This window comes from Osmia bicornis, chromosome 14 (assembly GCF_907164935.1).
Source record: "Osmia bicornis bicornis chromosome 14, iOsmBic2.1, whole genome shotgun sequence".
NCBI classification, from domain to species: domain Eukaryota; kingdom Metazoa; phylum Arthropoda; class Insecta; order Hymenoptera; family Megachilidae; genus Osmia; species Osmia bicornis.
This window is the reverse complement of record NC_060229.1, coordinates 7200082-7214105: the sequence shown is the minus strand read 5'-3', so window position 1 is coordinate 7214105 and position 14024 is coordinate 7200082. Positions and strand designations below refer to the sequence as shown.

General features: G+C 36.8%; 1 protein-coding gene across 1 annotated transcript in view; it reads right to left on the bottom strand.

Annotated features, from left to right (window-relative positions):
- Positions 1–13785: 13785 nt before the first annotated feature.
- LOC114879379 overlaps positions 13786–14024 on the bottom strand; it is a 167770-nt gene continuing 167531 nt past the window's right edge. Inside the window, exon 5 of the mRNA XM_046288683.1 lies at positions 13786–13855. The gene's annotated coding sequence lies outside the window, so the exon portion shown is untranslated. The remainder of the gene's footprint in view (positions 13856–14024) is intronic.

The following is a 14024-nucleotide window of genomic DNA, read 5'->3' as shown; positions in this document are numbered from 1 at the left end:
CGGCGCTGTCGCGGCGAATTTTTGGGTGGGGTTACAAGTCGGGGATTGGGTCTTTCTGTCGGGTCACGGGTAAGGGATCTATATCGATTATGGATTGGTGGACGATCAGGGTCGATAAAGGGCTGGATATCAATAAAGAAAGCAGTTAATCTCTTTTTTGTAAGTGCTTCGCAAATTAATGTATTTCAAAGTATTAATGTATTAAAAATGTATTGTTATGTATTAAAAATCAGAATTGAAACCGTAGAATCGGGTTTCGAACTGAATCTCCTGGCTTTTCACTTCTACTATAGTGCCATGGACACCGACGAGATACTGTTAAAGACGGCCAGCCCCTGTGTTAAAGTTCGACACGCCAATTGGGCCCAGTGGGCCTGGGATACGATCGGTAAATAGGAATGATGGATAATGTAGAATAGTGATATTACCCATTGTACCGCCGAAAAAAACTGTTATACCATCAACGAGATGATTTAGCTTTGCCACAGTACAATAATTATTTTGTCGGTGCTGCTTAGGAAACAATTATATTTTACCTTATAATTGTATTACATTCTTATTGTAATACAATAATACAATTATTGTAATAATCGATACTAAATAAATATATGAAAAATAAGAATATTTGATATATAACATTCTGAAAAAATACAAGAACTGAATAAAAAATAATTCGAAAATTACTGTTATATTTATAAAATAATGATTCTTAAAGCAAAAATATCATTTAACTGTTAACAGAGACTCGTCTCTTAGCAGACTGTTAACAGGTGGGCATTTTTACCTTTTTCACAGGTAGCGGAAGTAGGCATTTTTAACATAGAATGACATACTAAGCGCTTAATGTATTCCCTTATTCTGCCATGTGGTGAACAGAGTCGAACGTCCCAAACGTTTGAAAGTTCGCATCCTTGCATACTCCGCGCTGACACTGATGCACTCAAGGGGGGGCTAAGGGGCTCTAGCATCCCCCAAAGAAAAAGGAAGGAGAACAACAGAAAATTTTCCAAAATCTGTTCCTAATTAAATTAGTGTTACTGTTTATGTCACATATTAATAACACTGTTTTTTGTATTAAAAATATTTTTATTCGTTCAACTTAAGTCCCTCCAAGAACAAATTCTGAGTGCGTCATTGCCCGCACATACCCCATCATGGCCCATCATTGACTGTCCTTTCTTTTTCAAAGTTTTATGGCAAGACTTTATAACAGAAAACAGACCCCGAATATTCTGAAAGGTCGCAGACTGCGTCAAGCAGTGGACAAATTTGTATATACTATTGTGGTAATTTTAGATATTTATTTTTTCGTGGAATACAAATCTAACACTGAAAATACCGCGACTTAGTTACTTTTACAGTTTTTGCTATCAATCGCACCGTGTGTTGCTCGACTCACAATCAAACATGGAATAACGGCACTAGCTCATTACCGATCATTCGTGGCATTACCGCAGCATATTCTGAATAAATAAATAAATATAATTCAAACTATATCGTGTTTGGTTTCATTTTAATCAGAAAAATCTCACCAATGCGTTAGTAAAAATTTCATTAAGAAAAAGTTAAAAATAAAAAAGTTTTATCGTTGAATTAGTATTAGTCACACCGATATTACGGTTCGGATCATATTACACGGCTTCCTGGTCGAGCATCTCGGTTCGCCTAGGGGGATCCCCCCAAGTGGAGAGGATAGCGATGTTGCACTTATCCAGCATTTACTTACTATTAAATAAAAGATTTTATTGAAATACATTTCTCTTCTTTTCGACACCTGTTACTTATTATATTATTATGATTATTATGATTATTACATTATTATTATTATTGATTATATCCTACAGAACCTATGTAATATTTTTTATTCATTTTTATTTCTAAATGATTTCTAAATGAAATTAGAAGAAAATAATTTTTTTTCTAATTTTTTTTTCTATTCATCATTTTTTCTAAATGAATATTTATTTACCTTAAAAACACATACTTTACACTTAGAACTAGAGTTCGTCATTTATTAAAAAAATAATTTCCAATGAACTAAAGAGGGTTATTAAGTTACCTCCTTTAAAATATTTTACGTCTTAAAAAGTATCTCCGAAAGGTTTGTAAAACGAACTTAACTCGAATCACCGAAGAAATAATAATAGCATCGATCAGATAAAATATCATCTCATGTCTTATGATACAGTTCAGCACCGAACCTCGTCGTTGGTAAACTCACTGATTCTGGTTCTGTTTCTTACTGCGGCCGCAATATATTCTAGAGGGCGTACGAAAACATCGACTTTTTTCGCCGCCGCGAACTCCCATAAGGCTGGCAGTCTTTAATAGACTCGGTTATCGCCAAAAATGAAAACTATTTATTACAAAAATTATTATACAAATTAAACTAAGTATTAACAATAAAAATTAAATAAAACACTTTGTACGAACAAAAGTTAATTATAATAATAAAAATGAAATAAAAAAAAGGTGCTGTGTCTTCTCAGGTCGTTACAATTGGGTACCGTTGTCATTACAGCTGTCCATAAAACAAACTGTTTCGATAATTTGAATAAAGAAGAACCAAAATTAGGGCAATGGTATGGATTTAATCGACCTTGTTTTAAGTTCTCAATGCTACCTGTTTCGATTTTTTTCATAATTACATTTCTCGATAAAGATATCTCGTCAAAAACATCGCAATGTTCCAGCAAATTGGGATCATTGTTTTCGAGATTGTTTGGCATATCGTTAGAAAGATGATAAGATTTCAAACGATTCATAATTCTATTGTGGGCAGCGAAACAATGACTTTCTTTATCCTCAATATTTTCATAAGTCGAAAATGCTACTGATAAAACGTCCGTGCATATTTGAATGAACTCGTCAATCTTTGTGCATATAGTCAAGAAACCGACGCAGCGCAGATAAAAGTCTTTTTTCTCAGGAGATTCATGTTTGAAACAGCTCCAACGGGCAACTAATTTTATCAGATGTGCAATGTCAATGCGAATAAGACATCGAGGATGTTGGACACGCATGGATGATGAGCTGTTATCGAACACAATACAGTTCTCGATGTATGTTTTAATATCTCTGTTATTGAATGCTAAAGAAGTTGCATTCAAAAGTGCAGGTGAGTAATCTATGATTACTTGTTTCGGAATCGATCCTCCGGAACGCAACCACTCTCGCACCCAATACGTTAATGTGTTGGTATCGTGCTTTTCGGAAATCAACTGAAATAAAGGCAAAATCTTCTGGCGATAACCACAAACGGCCTGGTAAAGATAAACGACTCGTTTCGAACCGTCGGGTTATGGAATCTGTTTTACTAGTCCGACAGTTGCATCGATACTAATACTACCAATATTATTTTCGTTCTGAAATTTTTTATACAGAAATAGCTGTGTGGGACTCCAATACATCACATAAAAATAATCCAGCCCAATCTCATAAATACAGCCATTAAATTCTTCACCATACTTCATGTCCTACACTGAAGTAAGAGCCGCTTTTACTTTAAACAATCCCAACTCTTTATCTAGAGTATCCTGTTTTATTTTACGCGCACATCTTCCGATGGTAGGTTGGCCGGTGCAACATCTCCAAAATCCATTAATTTATTAGTTTCATTCCGTCGCCAAGCGTAAGTAGATGTATGTACCTTGTAATTCTTTTCCAATGCGCATTCGTCTATCACCACGAACTTGCCGCTTCTTTTCATGTAAGATCATGCGAGAATCGAAGGTGGAAATATATAAAATCGGACTATCATCAGTCGGTTCGGTTTTACAGTATATGTAATATGAATTTCTGAATTGCATTCCGAGCAACTACCTTTAATCGACAAGAATATCTCGCCAGGATTTCGATTTATTTTCGCATTTTTAAACGCGAAGGGACAGGGCAATTTGAGATGACTCCATAAAATGTCGTACTGATATTCGATTGAAGAGAGCGTCGCAAAGTATGAATTCCAACTGACTGCTGTTTGCTATTCGTAACTTGGCCGTCGAAAATAATGTGCGTTTCATTGGTCGTGCCCCGCCTTTCCTCACACGGCTTGCAGCCGCAACGTATTATTGGTCGAAGGAGTTACATCTACTGACTATGCTCGTGTAAGATAAAGAGATCTGCGTTGTGTGCGAAGGATCCCTCCTTTTCTCTGCGCCGCGCCGCACAGTGCGTCGAGTATTTACATGAACATACATAGTTGGACAAAAATCAGAATTTCAATTTTACGTTAATTGCTTGTTTTGTTGTGTATCATATTGTTCAATTAAATTCAAAATACATATTTCTGTAAGAAAATAATAAAAAATATAATTTTTACTTAAGTACAAAAACATTTACAAAAATGAAAGAATGAAATAATAAACAAATAACATCTTTCTGTGTAATTATATGCATATTGATATACGAATATCTTATAATATAATTTAATAAAATATAGTATAGTAATGAATATGAAAATTAAACGAATTAGTTCAATCAGAATCTTCAGTACTGTCGCAGTTATCTAATTCTAGATTATTTAAAATTATGTTGACATCATTATTCGAACAGGAATAGTCGGAAGTAACGAGATAGTATTTTATATCTTCATCGACCTTCCTTCTTCGGCTGGTAATGTTTCTTCTTGAAGAAATTACAGGATCTGACATTAGCAGCATATTTTCCATGAGATCTTTGCAGGTATTCAATCTTGAATTTTTTCGAGTTTCGAAATACTTTATGCGTCGCTTCCAAAGCCTCCTCTGATAATTTCCCAATAGGCAGTTGATCAAAATAGTGGATTATGTCTGCTCCATGAATCAGTAATTTGTGGACAGTACAAGGCATGTAATACCACCTGTATAGTTTTAGATATGATTCTTTTGTTTCTATTATTAATTTGTTAAATTTTTCAAGATTAATAATTCCTCCGCTAGCAACTACTTTTAGAATCAAGCAAAAGTTTTTAATAATTGTCTCACCAATTCCGGTAATTTCAGCACTAAGTTTAGGGTCAGCAAAAAAATCTCCTAGCTGTATTTCCGTCGTTCGACGATCCGAAGCCCTGATCCGAATTCTCTTAAATTCTTCCTGAATTCGGCTTTTCTCTTTTTCAAAAAGATTCCGTTTTTCGGCTCCTCTAACTTGCCACGACTTGAAAGACAATCTGTAGGCAATGTATAACAAACACTCAAAAGTTCGTATCCAACAATGAAGAGAGGATAAACCATACCGGTAGCTTTCATGATTTGATGGTTTGTCGTAGGTTTTAGATAAGTTCATTTCCGTAGGTTTGGCACCACAAATGTAACATTTTGAAGTTGAATTTGTTTCTGACAAAATGTTACAGATGCTTCCATCAACCATTGTTAAATGCAATTCGAATATCACTTTTACACTAATGTCACCAATATACATTGTATGCCTTATAATGTTCTGAATTTGCTTGTTCATTTCGGATTCTTCACATAAAATAAGATCCTGACATTCTTTCTGAAAAATGAATTTTATTGGCCTACAATAGAAAGACGAAGCTGAACGTTCATTATCCCATAAAGTATCGCTAGAACCCACATCGATTAATTTCAAAGGAACAAAAGCAATTAAAAACAGATATTCATCGGTATTTCCGGCATCTGTAAATTTCTGTTTGTAAATGCTATGGCCACCGCTGCCATCCAACCCCCATTTACAAATCAGTTTTACGGTCGTATTTTTATTTATACATATCAATTTCAAAATACTTTCAGCGGTTGTATTTAGAATTTTCTGTAAATTTACTTCTGCTGATGTCTCTGTGACAGAAATGGATTTAGGCAGAAGTTGTTTTTTGTTAGCTTAAGAGAGTAAAGACTCGGAAAACAATTTTGATGCAGTGCATTAAGTACACTTCTTAAAATATTATACTTTCTCTCCGACAGATCCAAATCAAAATACAAAGATAAAGCTTCAGTTGGTGTCAGGCACTTTGATTGACCTTTAACTTCTGGTGGTGATGTTAAAGTGGCAGCAAAACGAATCTCTTCTGCTGAATGTGATGCAACCAATTTCTCGACTCTTCTTTTTTTTGTTTTTGTACAACATGCTTCAAATCGCTTTTGTGGTCTTCCACGACTGCAACTAGACTGATTACCTTCGTCAACAGATGTTTGAAGCAAGCTAGTTACATAGACTGGGAGAACACACGGCGAATTCAGCCATTCTTGATTATTAATTAAAAAACGATTGCGGTTCCTGCGACATTTCTGCCATTTTCTGTGAATATCCACACATAAAAAGTCACAATATTTTTCTAAACCTTGATAAACTTTTTCTGAACACTCACTTAATTGAAATAAATTCTGAACTAAACGACGAACTTTGTTTTGTTTATGAATCGGTGATTTATTTCTTTCTTTTGTATTATTTTTTTTGTAATTATAAGTACTAGTATTTAATTATTTGTGTTTGTTTGTATTGTTTTTTTTATTTAAAATGTGTGTGTTCGCATATGTTCAATTATTTCGTGAATTTATATAAAGTTTTTTTTAAATTAATTCATTAGAAATATTGCCGGCCCCTGGCAAGGTTCGCTGCGTAGATGTGCGGCCACTAAAGCGTTAATATTTTAAAGCGTTAATAGTATTTTTATAGCTATTAAAAATTTATAATCACAAATTTTCAGGACTATCTATGGGTTTAGTAATCTGAATGGGGCTAGAAAAAATTATTTTATACTTTGCACTATAGGAACACGCCCCATCAGTCGACAGGCGAGTCGCCGGCTGAAAGGATGTTCAATCGCAGACTGCGCACGCGTCTCGATTTATTCCTGCCGAAAGAAAACACTGTACGCGGGAACTACATTAATAAGAAACAGGAAACTGTACGAGAATTGCAACTGGGCGATAGGGTAGAATGCGGAAATTACTACGGGAAAGAAAAATGGGCCCTTGGTCGGGTAAAGCAAAAACTCGGACATGTACAGTAAAACTTGGATATATGCAACAAACATTGGGACCCAGGCGTTGCATATATCCAGTCGAGGTGTCGAATCTCGGGTTACACGCGACGAGCAGCCAAGCGTGAACGTAGAAAAGGACAGACAGTGGTGGAAAGAGAGAGGTCCGATGATCAAAGGAAAGAGCCGAAACGTATCGGTGTGACTAATACTAATTTAACTATAAAACTTTTTTATTTTTGACTTTTTTTTACTGAAACTTTTACTAACGCATTGGTGAAATTTTTCTGATTAAAATGATACCAAACACGATATAGTTTGAATTATAATTACTTGCTAAAATTGATGTTAAAAGTTGGCGAAAAGCAAAGGAGGATTGGAAATGAAAACCGGTTGCGGCGTCGACTCGGGTTTCAAACGTTGCATATATCCAAGCAAGGTGTCGATTCTGGGCATTTAAACGTTGCAAATATCCAAGCGAGGTGTCGATTCTGGGCATTTAATGTTGCATATATCCAAGCGAGGTGTCGATTCTGCGTCCGTACAAATCGTTTGTACCGTGCCGCGTTACCTATTCTACGTTCGTACATAACATGCGACGTGTTGCATGTTGCATGTTGCGTGTTTCATGTATCTTTGGTGTACGGCCTGCCTGATACATATGTAGCCAAATCATATCGTGTTTGGTACCATTTTAATCAGAAAAATCTCACAAATGCATTAGTAAAAGTTTCATTAAGAAAAAGTTAAAAATAAAAAAGTTTTATCGTTCAATTAGTATTAGTCACATCGATATTACGGTCGGATCATATTACACGGTTTCCTCGCCGAGCGGCTCGGTTCGGCTTAGGGGAATCCCCCCAAGTGGAGGGGATAGCGATGTTGCATATATCCAGACAAACTTTTGTTGCATATATCCAGGTTTTACTGTACACTACATAATTCGTCTAGATAATGGCAAAGATTGGAAACTACACATCAACCAAATTCAAAAAGTAGGAAATGTACCGATACAGGAAAATAATGCCAGCGGCATATTAGATTACGGACCGCCAAACGATACAATGGTGTAAGCGCGAAAGTACCCACAAATGCGCGTGGCCCCCTCCCCAGCGTTGCTAACGCGTAAGCGAATTCGCGTCATTAGGAATCTAGGCGATAACGGCGAAGGACTGCTGCTATCGGGAACGAGGGACTGTTCAGATTGCTAATCGGGAATCGTTATTAATAAGGGCGAAGGACAGCTCTGACGCGGTTAAGGCAAGTTTTGGTTTATGTAATTAAACTGGTGGTATTGTGTGCTAAAATAAAAGCATTATTTGTGTTCAGTTCATCACTTACGGTCTTTTATTCATTCCACGGCTTAACACGTGATCGAACGTTTGAGAAAGCCTGGGTAATTATTGAGATTAGGTTACACCTCACCGATTTTGATGAAATTTAAATATATTGTTATAGACAGTTTAAATAAACCGCGACTTGATAATAACATTAGCGACAACGAGCGCCAGGTACCTAGTGTTTACGCGAGTGCCCTCTCCATAAACGGAAGAATGCGAATTCTTCTCGACCGGGCTACCGAACCGTGCGGACACGTTGTACTAATCGTAAACAGTAATTTAAATAAATTAGTTCTCGACTGGTGCTGAGTTTCTCTCCATACACAACATATATTATAGAACTCAACATTTTGAACAACTTTTTCCTATACATATTGTTGCGACGGCGAGAAGTTCCCGCTCTTTCGACGCATCGACCGCTTCTTGATGTATCGAAAGAGCCATCGACTGCCCCGTCCGAAGCTGTCGTCGAGTCATAACGTGAAGCTATCCCTTGTTTCGAGCGGAAACACGTCACCGGATGCTTGAGGTCTCTTAGACAACCGCGCGTCTTTTTAAATATCAGATTGTATCGGGAAGCCGAACTGTACGGATCTATTGCAAAACCAATTGTGTAACTGAAATATAGACAGTCTAGTTTGCTCCTGGTGTATTCATTTAACTATGGAAAGCGCGAGCTCCACTCCCCGGCGCAACAATATAACCGCCGCTCGGTCTTAGTTTTCGAGATATTTTCGAAAAACTGTCGAAACTAACACATTGAATTCTGGCCATCCGTGAGCGTCCGTGACAACGTACACATTAGTATGGGATCGCTGCTTTTCTACTGTTTCTGCAGGCAACAGTACGGCGACCAATGACCAATATATACCCTGTGTACTTCTGCATTCATGATTTCAATGTATCGTAGCTATGATGGCACCTGGGAATTTAATATAGCCTAACCTAACCCAATCTACTCTACCTAATCAGTGAATTAAGTTAGGTTAGGGTAAAGTGATATTCTGGTCGCCTAACGGCGACCAGACACACGTACTGCGATTCAAAATCATGAAAATTAGTTAAATTTAATTTTTAAGCCCATCCGGAATATATGTATACATGATGTTCTGCTGCTGCGGTGCTGCTGCCTGCAAAAACAGTTGAAAAGCGGCGATCCCATACTAATGCGTACGTTGCCACGGACACACACGGATGGCCAGAATTCAATGTGTTAGTTTCAACAGTTTTTCGAAAATATCTCGAAAACTAAGGCCGAGCGGCGGTTATATGTATAGGAAAAAGTTGTTCAAAATATCTAATTTTACAACATATTTAAATTTCATTAAAATCGGTGAGGTGTAACCTAATCTCAATAATTACCAAAGCCTGTTCTTACAATGGTTAACGTACCTGCCGTAGCCACCGACGAAGCCGATAATGGAGTAAACGTAGAGCAGCGCAAAGCCCCAGCGGAATTAGACGTAGAAAATACACCGCGTAGATCATCGCGAAATCGAAAATACCCGATACGATATGGACAGCCGATTCCATGGTAGTAGATAACATAAATACGATTAGATATATTATACATTGCTGTTGCCTGGCGTCCGTTTCAGCCGCCCTCCCAAGAATTCATTTTTTTTTTTCTTTTTTTCCGAGAAGGGAGAGAATGTTATATCCGAGAGGACGGACGCGTTCAAATAAGCGCGCGAACCTGGGCCACCGTACGCGGCGCTACGAGGGCAAGTATGTTTTTGTTTTTACGGAGAACAAGGAATGCGTCAGGGAAGAGCACGTGTAGAAGCGATCTCATTATTATCGGAAATATATATAAGTGATAAGCAAGCATCCGAGTTGATCTCTCCCAAAACCCCGAATACAGGCGCAACCTACACCCGAACACAACAACATTATACATACAGGGTGATCCTCTCGCTAGGGGACACAAAGGAACACTGGCGACAATGGACCCCTTGACCGCACCATAAAGAGGCCCGTATTGCTCGTGCCAGCGGGGACCTACCCGGGCCGAGACGACTCTGTGTCTTCATGGTGCGGTCAAGGGGTTCATTGTCGCCAGTTCCATTGTGTCCCCTAGCGAGAGGATCACCCTGTATATTGCGCTGGAATAAGTTCATTCCCAGTAATCACTAATAATCTTTGATATCCTCTCAAAGAGGACATCCCAGTGATATGCTAGAATTAGGATGTCCCCTCAGAGGGGACAACGGAGTGCAAGTTTCATCGTTGAATTAGGATTGTTTTACAGACATATGTGCCCATAATTATGAAAGTGGTCTAAGTCAAAATTAAAAAAAAATGAATTTATCACTTATTTCACACGACATGATTTTAAACTAAATTTATTCAATGTAGTCTCGAAACAGGAAATATATAACTTAGACCACTTTCATAATTATGGGCACATATGTATTCCGTTCACGACAAGTTGGCGAGGCAGATTGTTTACTTTCCCACTCTGTTCCACCTCTCCTGCTCCTGTGCGCTATGTCGTTATTGGCTACGGCCAGTGACAAAGGACGATGGCGAGCATAACGAGCAAAGTGAAATAGAATGATAACTTTATAGCATTGACGTAGCCTCCCAATTGTCGAGCTCTAGCGGCAATAGATAGAAAGTAAGAAATTGTATCTTTTTATAGCTGAGACTTTAATTGGGAGGTTACGCCAATGCTGTGAAATCATTTTATTTCACTCTGTCCCGATATGTTCGTCGTCAACCTTTGTCACCGGCCTCAGCCAATAAGGAACGTGCGTGTGGTAGCTAGAGAGGTGGAATAGAGTGAGAGCATGACCTTGACTCGCCAACTTATCGCGAACGGACATAAATAGTATGGTTTGTTTTCACTCCGTCCTCTTTTCCACTCGCTATCCTTTTTTACGTTCAAAGCAGCCGGCAAACTTCAAACAATGTAGGAGCTATACGATATCGTGCATCCATACGGCGCAACAGCGAAACAATGTACAGTCACTCTCAGTGAAAATCGTCCACCCGCAACGGGGCGTATATTAGTCTAAATCAAACAATAAATACAAATAAAATAAAAATGATTGCGCACATTAAATTATTCTACATAAATAACTACATAATATAATCTAAAAACAAAACATCCATTTTTATCTAAATTTTACAGTTTTCGAGGTAATCAATCTTAAACACAAATTGCAAATATTCAACTTTGGAAATGATTTATACTTTTACAATAGCAGATATTCAGATTCTTTTTTCACCCAATAATTCTGTGGAATCTATCGAATAAAATGATATAAACTGTTACTACATTAAAAACATATAGGTATACGTTTTGCGATTATGTTCCTTCCTTCCACGCCAAATTATCAGACTCCGAGAGATAAGGGTGTTCGGGCACTCCAGGCAGTCGGATCGAGTGACGTGTGAATAAAGAGTGTTTGGACTGAATGACAGTTCTTCACACTGAGAATGCATGTGTGTACGAATCGGTGATCGAATGTGACCGTGTGTGAGTGAATTTAAGAAACCAAGAGCGTCGTGAGGGTAGAAGAAAAAAGTACAGTAAACGCTGGATACAGGATTGCCTCCAAATAAGCAAGCGGCTCGGGACCGAACAGTTGCTTATTTCAAAGCAGGTATGCTATTCGGCTTGACTTTGTTCTCGAAACGGGACGATAGAGAACATGAGAAACGAGTGAGAGATCCGAGGTAGCGGCAAATCATAAAGTGATCGACCGAGCAGGGATGTTATTTTTTGAACAAGTATAGAATATAGCATGCCCTCTCATTCTCGCACTATTTCGCTTATTTCAAGGCAATTATGCTAGACTGAGAAAGCATTATATATATTTCATTCTTCTTATACTAACCGATGTCACTGCTCAGTCGAGTGTGACAATTTATTACCCACAACATCGGCTTCTCGCTTTCACGGACCTCTCACTCATTTCTCAGACCTTTCACTTTGCGGGCGGCATTAAACGAAAAGGTGGGGATAGAGATTTGCTTATTTCGAACCAGAAAATAGTTGCTTATTACGGATCAATACTACACTAAGAAACATCGGGGAGTGATACACTCCGATTTTGTTGAAAGTTTGCATAAATATTTATTAACTTTATTCATGAGATAGCTGTAATTTATTCATGAGATAGCGTCCGTACCCGTTTTTCACTTTGAGGGAGATATCAACCCGTTTATCCGAACTGCATTTTCTACATATGTATCTGCTTATAAGTAGCTATGTGAACCTGGCATCCGACTTTTAAAAAATTAACTTTTCTTTCGGAAAATGGTAGTATATTGTTTTTTTTTATTTCATTGTAGTAAAAAAATTTTTGGAAGTTGAATAGTTTAAAACTTACAGCCGATTGTTTATACTCCGAAGAGGTAACTTTCTCAATTTTCAATATTGTTTGTAGTGAAAAAAGTTTCGTTTGTAGTTGAATAGTTTAAAAGTTATAGGTGATTGTTTATACTGATCAGACAACTTCGTCAATTTTTAATATTTTTCAAATCCGTTTTTTCCATGTGAAGGGAATCGTTTGTAGTTGTTTGTAGTGGTTTTCCTTTCGTTTGTAGTTGAATAGTTTAAATGTTGTAGGCGATTATTTATATGCCTAAGACCCATGCTTTTTTGAGGATATAAAATTTATACAAATTTAATTGTGTGGGTATTTAAGTAACTGTATTCGTATGAATATTGTAACTGAAAAAGGTATTTTGCGTTGTCATATATCATGAAAAGCTTTCGCGCTGCGTAATGAATCTCTGTATTGTTGACCGTAGTGGAAATATGACGAAATGAAATATATTTGGTCTTTTCTAATCTCGAAACAACAGCGAGAAAGAAGAAGCGTACACCACATAGGTGTGGGTACTGGAATAATAAATAAACTGAAATAAAATAATTTGTAACAAAAGTACAACCGAGTTCTAAATGCACTAAATAATATGAAATACTTTCTATTTCCTAATGTAATAATTTCTATTTCATTTATACCAACATTCCAGTACTGTTAATAATAAAACCTATTTAATCGTTAAATAGTATACTAAATACATTTCAATCTTTTCGGAGGAGGTGCAAAATTAAAAATAGTCGAATAAATGATGCTGCAAATAACGTTTTAATCGCGGTATGGCGAAGTTGGTAATTAATAATAATGCATTTTGTTAATGTAGAAAGAGCTTTTATTAATAATTGTCACGTAATTGTGGAAACGAAATTTTAGAGGGATGAGCGGAATTGGTAGGATATCGTAAGGTGATTTATTGTTGTTATTGGTTAATTGATAAAAGAAAACAATGTGAATAATATTTTTTTTTTATATTTTTATTTTTTGTTTAATTTTGATAACATGTAGGGTTAAAATAAAATTTGGATTATGTATGTATGTATATATGAAAAGGTAACTTACATAACTAAATAAAACTAAAATACATACTAAATAAAATAGGAAGGGATATTATACATACTAACAATGATTAATTTGAAATGATTTTATTTCGTATTAACAGAAAGAAATAAAATTCTTTCCGCGATCGCCTCTTCTGCCGCCTCGCGGCCATCTTCCACGGTAGGGATTACTGCGCCTGGTTCCGGCAGCCGTTCCTCTTTCTGTAATGTAAAATTTCAACAGTTACATAGGTCATGTAGTTTAGAATTAATTTTTTATTTCTGACGCAAAGGGACGCACTGTCTAACAAATTTGAACCTTTTTTTGTGTTCCGATTCCCAGTAGGTGATTGTTATAGTGTTTTGTACACTGATTACGAATGTGCAAACC